This window comes from Gallus gallus, chromosome 33, assembly GCF_016699485.2.
Source record: "Gallus gallus isolate bGalGal1 chromosome 33, bGalGal1.mat.broiler.GRCg7b, whole genome shotgun sequence".
Lineage (NCBI taxonomy): Eukaryota > Metazoa > Chordata > Aves > Galliformes > Phasianidae > Gallus > Gallus gallus.
In genome coordinates, this window is record NC_052564.1 from 2515570 (window position 1) to 2524429 (window position 8860).

Genomic DNA, 8860 nt, shown 5'->3' on the forward strand with positions numbered 1-8860 from the left:
ACAGACATCCCTCAGGGACACTGCTGCTCCGTGTGACATTTTTTTCTTAGGTCCTGAGCCTCTTCACATGATCCAGACCAGATGGGAGACAAATGATCTTCAGTTGATTTTGTTATCTACTCAAATAATGTGGTTTCTTACATAAAACAGGTTCATAACATAGAAGTAAAATAAGAAAAAATAAAGTCTGATGATGAATATTATTTCACTGGAATTAAATTTATCACAGGTATGACAAATTGGCATGAAGAAGAAATAGAAACACCACATAAAATCTATCAGGCTTTTCCTAAATTTTCTGTAGTCTTGAGAGCATGATGAACATCTTTCTGGTGGTGAAACAGGGTATGTTGGAGTATCTTCCAGAGGGCACCCTTGAGCTCCTGGTTCCTCATGCTGTAGATGAGGGGGTTCACAGCTGGAGGGACCACTGTGTATAGAAATGACACCACCAGGTCCAGGGATGGGGAGGAGATGGAGGGGGGCTTCAGGTAGGCAAATATGGCAGTGCTGACAGAGGGAGATCACGGCCAAGTGAGGGAGGCACGTGGAGAAGGCTTTGTGCCGTCCCTGCTCAGAGGGCATCCTCAGCACGGCCCTGAAGATCTGTACGTAGGACAAAACAATGAAGACAAAACACCCAAAAAAGACAAGGACACCAGCCATGATAAGCCCAACTTCCCTGAGGTAGGCATCTGAGCAGGAGAGCTTGAGGATCTGGGGGATTTCACAGAAGAACTGATCCACAGCATTGCCTTGGCACAGAGGCAGGGAAAATGTATTGGCAGTGTGCAGCAGGGAATAGAGAAGCCCAGAGCCCCAGGCAGCTGCTGCCATGGTGGCACAAGCTCTGCTGCCCAGCAGGGTCCCGTAGTGCAGGGGCTTGCAGATGGCAACATAGCGGTCATAGGACATGATGCTGAGAAGGGAATATTCTGCTGAGAGGAAGAAGAGAAAGAAAAAGACCTGTGCAGCACATCCTGCGTAGGAGATGGCCCTGGTGCCCCAGAGGGCATTGGCCATGGCTTTGGGGAGAGTGGTGGAGATGCAGCCCAGGTCGAGGAGGGCGAGATTGAGGAGGAAGAAGTACATGGGGGTGTGCAGGCGGTGGTCGCAGGCTACGGCTGTGCTGATGAGGCCGTTGCCCAGGAGGGCAGCCAGGTAGATGCCCAGCAAGAGCCAGAAGTGCAGGAGCTGCAGCTGCCGCGTGTCTGCCAACGCCAGGAGGAGGAACTCGCTGATGGAGCTGCTGTTGGGCATCCGTGGTTCCTGGGCATGGAGTCCTGTTCAGAGTGCAGGAGATAATGACAAGTCAGTTCTCACAGTCACACCTCCTGCTCTGCTATAAAACCTATTCTTTCTTTTAGGACAATGTTCATTAGCCCCATTACTTGAAATTAATTTCATGAAGCTCAGCAAGCCAGAAGTGTAAGAAGCTTATGGAGCTTTTGCCTTCCTCTCATTTTCTAATTTTATCACATCTCCCTGGATATTTTCATCTGCTTCCATGTCTCATCTCTTTACCCCAACTGCTCTTGAAGTCCACAACCCCAACCTCTGTGCACTTGAATTTCTGTTAGAAAAAGCTGCCTGTTTGATGGATAAGTACATTATTCCTGTCTGCAGAAACCACGGTAATTTCAACTGCTTCTATCCTTCGAGAGAGGAGAGGCGGAACGCACATTCTGAGGAAAAATGTTTAAAATATATATATATATAAGATTGAGAAAAGAATGGTTTAGGAGTCTCAGAGATGTGTTCAAAGTTGACAGCCCCTTTTAGATTTAAACCTCCAATCCTTTACCCCTCTCTAAGTATAGGAAAAGGATAATCCCTGCCTTGTCTCTCCTCATGCAAAGTGCTCTTGTAAAGATTTTGGGTTGCAGCGTATCTGTGATCCCCCTACCCCAGGAAGCAGCTGTGGCTGCTGAAGGCCCCTGCCCTGCTGGGGGGCTCCTTCCCCCCACACGTCTCCCCGCTGCGCCCTGGGCAGCTCCCCGGGCAGGCTGAGTGCTGAGCCTGGCAGGCGGCAGAGTCCCTGCCCCGGCACACAGCCCCTGGGGCACAGCAGGGACCCTGCTCTGCACCACAGCCCTGGGCACCCGGCTGCACCCCCGGCTGCACAGCCTGCAGCTGTCCTGGGGCACGCAGCCCTCAGGGCTGTGCTTAGGGAAGCCCTGGTTGGGAGCAGACCTGTTTCCATGATAAAGAATCAGAGTGTCTGCAGCCTGATCTGCAATGGGATGTCCCAAATTTAGCCATCCCTCCTGTAAATGCACTTGCATTGCATTCAGCCAGACACTTACTGTTTCAAGGGCTGTGAAAAATGCTCCTCCAGTGAGCTCACAGCCTGCTGCCACCATGCACTGCTTGTAAATTCCCTCTAATTTCTCTGCTCTCCCCATGCCACCTGAAGTGTACAGGAGCTGCTCCTGGGCACAGCTGTCTCCCTTCAGCTCTGCCAACTTGTATGAGCGTTCTGTGTCCCAGGGGACTGGCTCAGCATCAGAGGAGGTGATTTCCTTCTCCCCACAGCTCTCCCTGGAGATATCCACAACCCTCCTGAGCTGACAGCACTTGCAAGGCAGCAGGGTCATCACTGCAGAACGTACTTCAAAGTCAGCTCAACTAATCAACACGTCCAGACGATTCCAAAAGCATGGATGTTCCAATGAAAATAAATTAGACCACAATGAAAGCAAATGCCAAATCAGGAAACCTCTGCTCATGACCAATATGAAAGAGGTCACACAGATAAGGACAGGGAGGGATTGACTTCTCCTGTTCTGGGCAGTGGTAGAGCTGAGGCAGTGCAGGCATAACATTACAGAATCATTCAATGATTAGGCTAAGGTTGGAGGGGCTTTCAAAGTGCACCTGGTTCCAAGTCCCAGCCATGGGCAGGGCTGCCAAGCACCGGATCAGGCTGCCCAGGATCCCATCCATCCTGACCTTGAATTCCTCTACGCATGTGGCACACAAAACTTCTTTGGGCAACGTGTTTCACTTCCTTCAAGTAGATTTTTTTTTTCTTAAAAGCTAAGCTAAATCTCCCTTCTGTACGTTAAAGCCATTTCCTTTTGTCCTACAACTAGCAGACCATCTCATCCCAACCCTAAGGTTAAGACATGTCATCTGCTGATGGAAACCCTGGGACTGAAATGGGATCAGTTCCCCAGAGGTCCATGGGAGCCATATGTCCTCTTAGTTGAGTTCAGATGTGCACAAAGTTCAGATGTCTGAGTGTGAACCCCTCATCTGAATGCTTGGTCTTCATTCAACAGGGACTGCATTGCTCAGAGACACTCAGAGATGCCCAAGGTGCCTGGGGTGATCCTAGTTGTGTGCTGGTGCTTGTAAAGTGTGGTGGAAAATCTCTGAGATAGACACCTCCTTCCTGAGCATCAGCTGAGGGCCAGAAGGGAGGTATTCTTGGCCATCCTAAATGCCACCACAGCCCTGTGCTTAGGGCACCTAGTGTGCCTTTTGCATCTGTCCCATGGAGGCTTGTCGTGTTATTCCACTGACCAAATGGATGAGCTCACAACAGAAGAGCCAGATCTTCGTTTCTGCTGTCTTTGTCTGCCATTCAAGGCATTACAAAGCAATGGCACATCTACATTCTTTCACTGATGACACCTTATTTTGCTCTGGGCTCTCATTTGAGTGGCATCAGAGTAAGTCTAGGGTCATGCCAGTTCCCATTTCACAGGAAGCTGGCAAATATTGTTCCAGTTTGAAAGAAGAGGAAGAAAGATGAAATCAGCAGTTACGGACCTGACAGTCTCAATTCGGTGCCTGATAAAATTATGGAGAAAATGGTGCTGGGAATCACTGAAAAACACCTGAAGGACAATTCTGTCATTGGAAACAGCCAACACGAGTTCATGAAGGGAAGGTCCTATTTAACTTGATGTCCTTTTATTAAGAAATCACCCATCTTATTGACAAAAGGATGCCAACTGATGTTAACTATTAGGATTTGGGTAGAACTTTGAATACTGTTCCTCACAGTATCCTTCAGGATAGGATTTCCTGCAAAACCACTAGGCATAAACATAATATGATGCGTGAGCATTTGGCCAATGAGACGGGCCCAAAGGATTACAGTGAACGTGTTCCATCAGGCAGGCGGACGGTCACAAGCAGGGTTCCCCAGGGCTCCATTTAGGGCCACTTCTCCTTAAAGTTTTCATCAGTGACTTGCAAGTAGGACTAGAGGATGTTCTGAGCAAGTTTGCTGGTGATACCAAACTGGGAGGTGCTGTTGCCTCCACTGAGGGTGGAGAGGACTTGCACAGAGATGTGGACAAGTTAGAGAACTGGGCATGCAGCAACCACATGAAGTATAACAAGAACAAGGGACTGATTCCGCATCTGGGTAGGGTCAACCCTGGACATACACACTGACTGCGGATGGGACACTGTCTTTTTATCAGGGATGTGGGGGTCCTGGTTGAGCGAAGGTCATTGTCCCTCTCTGCTCTGCACTGCCGCAGCCTCACCTGGAGCACTGGGTGAACTTCTAGGCATCACAGAACATAAAGGACATAAACTATGGGAGTGTGTCCAAAGGAGAGCACTGGAGGAGAACCCCAAGAAAGGAGTTACAACACCAAGATTGCTGGAGTTCAAGGAGCATTCAGACAACACTCGGTGATATGGTCTGCCATTTGAGTAGTTGCCTGGAGGCAGAAGTTGGACTTGAAAATCCTTGTGTGTCCTTTTTAGCTCAGGATATTCTAGGATTCTATGATAGTGGGTACAAGCATGATGATGTTGGAGTCACTATGTTGTCACAGTGGATAGGAGCTTACTGACACCTGAGTCATTGTGTTGTCTCGGTGGTGTAGAGAGCAGTGATGTCAGAATTACTGAGTTGTGGCAGTGGTCAGGATTACAGTGATGTCAGAGTCACTGCGCTGTTAAGGGGAGACAAGCTCAGTGAGTTCAGCACCGCTGTGTTATATCACAGCTGATATGAGCACAGTGGTGTTGCAGTCAGTCAGGAGCTCTGCATGTGGGTGAGCATCAAACATGGCATCCCCAGAACCAAACACTCCCAGTGAGGAAATGGTGCCTCCACCTTGGGCCTGGGAGATCTGAAGTTCCAAGTTTTGTTGTCACTGACTGCTTGTTCAGACTGGGGCCTTCTCACATACCACAGCCTGGGACAAACTGCCCATGTGGGACTTGGGCCTCATGGCATCCTTGCACCCCATGCAGAGCCTGGAAGCTGCTGCCCCCTTGTCTTTAATTTGGCATCCTACAATCTTCCATCCCACTGCCCCAGGAAGGGCCCTGAGCCAGCAGGAGGGACAGGATCTCCCTGCCAAGGGTCTGGGGATCAGGGCTGGGCCTTTCTGCTTCATAACACAAAGGAGGCTTTTCTCAGCATCACAGCCACCATCCCAGTGCCTGTGTCTGCTGTCAGCATGGCTTCCAATTATCTGCTCTAATAAGTCCCTGGGGAAGCTTGCTTGTTAGTGGCCCTCAGTGGGGCCCATTAATACTCCAAGAAACTTCTCTGTTCCTTCTGACTTGGTCTTCTTGAGCACTTTGTGCAGTCTTCTCTCTGCACTGGAGGTTGATGGACTCAGCAGCAAATGCCCCCATGGGCACATTACAGCCTAAGGAGCCGTCCTGTGCCTTGTGCCTTCCTGTCATCTTCTTCAGGTGTTCAGAACTTGCACAACAAAATGAAAAGGTATCTGGAGAAAGCTTAAAGAGCAAGAGTCCAATGGGCACTTAAGTAGTCTCCGTATTTAGTTATTTATTTATGCTTGTGTTTAAACAAGAAGTTAAAGCAGCACTTGGCAGTTGATACTGATCCAGGATGTCCCCTAATGAGCTTTCCTCTCTCATTGTCGTGGACAAACGTCCTCCTCAACTTCCCCACCCCACGTTTACTCCCATTGGCCCCATGGGACTGGCATCACTTCTCCTCACATCACTTTTCTCCTCTGGAGTCACCCGCTCACTGTTAAACCTCCTTTGCACCAACTCCCACTGGCTTTTCTCAGAGAACCAGCTCCATGTGGGCAATGAAAGATTTCTCTTTTTTTTTTTTTTTTTTTTTTTTTTTTTGCCAACAAACATAAGGAAACGTGATGCAAATGAATGAACAGAAAAACACAGTGATCAACTGCATGTCTTGTCCAAGCTGCATCTACTGAGGTTTGTCTTTCACAGGGAATACTTGTACAAGAAATGAGTTAGACAGAGATAGGAAGGGATAGATATAATCACAGTAAAGGAGTTGAGAAAGTGTCTCTCAGCCTTTGGAGAGATGGAGCAGGTTCCAATAATCTCCCTGAAGGTCACAGATCAGCCAGATAGTTGGGAGGTATCTGAGTGAAGAAAGAGCAAGGGATGGGGAGATGTGGAGAGCAGTGGGAAGAGTGTGTGTACAGATGGCCTGCTGACCACATGCCTTTCAGCATAGTGATTTACTTAGGAGCGCAGGAGACCCCTGGAGGATGAGGGACATCAAATACGCAGCAGGGTAGAGCAGCGATGGGCACTGGGCATTAGTCACAGGGCACTGGCACTGGCACCACGGCCTGTGTCCCTGTACCTGAAGGCATCTGTGTCCTGCAAACACAGGTCTGGAAAGCACAGCCTGCTCTATAAAAGCAAAACAAAGCAAAGCAACACCAAATAAAATAAAATAAAATAAAATAAAAACTTAAAATTTTTGAAGTTTCAAATTCACAACTTAAAAAGAAATGGGACTCAAAGTTGAGAAGTGTGTTAGCAGATTTTTATCAACTCCAGATTTATGATTTCTATCTTGTGTTGGTGATCTGAAATGTGGAGGCACTACTCAGGATAATGCCTTCCCTCCATCTTCTAGCCATGGTCTTGTTCAAATAAAAAAGGTGGAGACTGACTTCTTACATCATTTCTGAATGATAGGTCGAAGATGAATGGTAATCAACTAAAAGAGAGATTTACATTTGACATTTGGAAGGAATTCCCAACATTCAGCTGGTCATGATGTGAGGCACGGTGCTGGTGTGGAACAGGTAGCCCAGAGACGTTGCGGCTGCCTCATCCCTGGAGATGTTCAAGTTGTCAAGGGCCCCAGGCATCCTGATCTACCGTGTGACAGCCCTGCCCACAGCAAGGGAGTTGGAATTAGATGATCTTTAAGATCTTTCCAACCCAAGCCATGCAAAAATCCTACAGTTCTTGACAACCTCTTCCAACACAGAATCCCGTTTGCTCAGGTATTCCCTGATCACCTCCTCTTTCACCAAGGGCACATCTGCCTTGCACCAACATTTCCCACCTGTCTCTGGCACCTAGGATTCTAAGACTTCTCCATGTCCTCTCTCACCAGGTTCCCTGCCCCATTCTACTCTGGGCCCACATTCTCCCTAGCCTTCCTTTTGTAGCCTACATATTTCTACAAGCCCTTCTTGTCTTTGATATGCCTGGGCACATTCAATTGCAGTTGATCTCTAGCATTCCTAATGTCATTGCTGTCCAGTGACCTCTTCTTGTTTCCACGTCCTGTATGCTTCCTTTCCGTATTTGGGCTTGACCAGGTCTATCTTTCCCATTCCTGCAGGACTTGTCCCAATTTTACCTTGTTTTCTCTTCCTTGGAATGGACTTATTCTGTTTGGAAGTGGTGATCCTCATACTGTAACTACATTTTTTGACCCTATTTCCCTCTGAGCCTTACCCGACTGGACCAGCAGCCCGTGTTCTCTTAGATCTTTGCGTTCCCCACAAGTATCCAGCAGAGAACCTCTCCTCTTTGGTTCCTCTATGGCATGGGTAAGAAAGCTGCCATCTGTACTCTCCAGGGATCTCCAGGAATGGATATGTCCTTCAGTGCTGTACCTACAGCAGACACTGAAGTGAAAAAGGCCGAAAACATGGACAAGGGCCTGACAACATGAGGCTTCCAGCCAGGAACAGACTCTGTTGGTCTCCTCTGTTGGCCATCTCCATTTGCTCTGACCTGGCTGCTCTGCCATGCCCATGCAGAGCTCAGTGCACTCTCACAGAGGGCAGTCACCGTTCCTTGTCTCCTCGTTCATCCATCATAAAGACTCCGTATCCCCCTTGTGCTGCAGTCCAGTTGTGGAAGCCATTTAACTGTGTCCCTGTGTCCAAACAGGAGCTCAGGCCTGCTACTGTACAAATATTTCAAGTTCATCCTGTGTTGGTGTTCTCATTAGTGTGAAAAGACATAAGAAAACATCCTAATTGGAAAGCATTGTTGGAGTTAGCTGGACTGTAGAGTGCATAGTGTATATATAAATACACATATATTGTGTGACACTATATGTAGTGGTACACAGGCATTGGACCTGTTGTGGGGCTCAGCGTTGGCTAAGCAGCACAGACACTCCTGGGCCATGGCTTTCCTGAAGGCACAGTGCTGCATTTGCTGCTGCACATGAGTGTGCTAGACAGCCCAGGGAACTGGCATGACATGTGGCTGCTACAGATGTCATTCCAGAAAACTGAGATTTCATCAGTTGAAGCTGCCAGAGGCACTCTGTTCATCACCCAGGGTCTGTGTGTGAGCAACTGACTCCATGGTGAAGGACCAAGAACTCAGAGCAAAAAAACATATGCAAACAACTCCTTGTGCACACCTGAACTGAACCAGAGGAATCCCAGCTGCTGTGGGTCCATGGAGGGCTGAATCCCATTTCAGCCCCAGGGTTTCCATCTAGGGATGAGATGCCTGCAGTGCCTCAGCTGGATCACTGCCCCACATAGGGGAAGTCCACCCCTCCCTGTCCTGGTCTGTGTGCTCTTTTTGTTACAGCAAACACCCTCTGGTAGGACTAACCATGTGTCCGGAATTGGTCACTGCCCATTGGTCATTTGGTGGT

At 48.5% G+C, this 8860-nt stretch overlaps 1 pseudogene; it reads right to left on the bottom strand.

Annotated features, from left to right (window-relative positions):
* Window positions 1-248: 248 nt before the first annotated feature.
* On the bottom strand, window positions 249-1236 carry LOC107049224 (annotated as a pseudogene).
* Between the last annotated feature and the right edge of the window lie 7624 nt (window positions 1237-8860).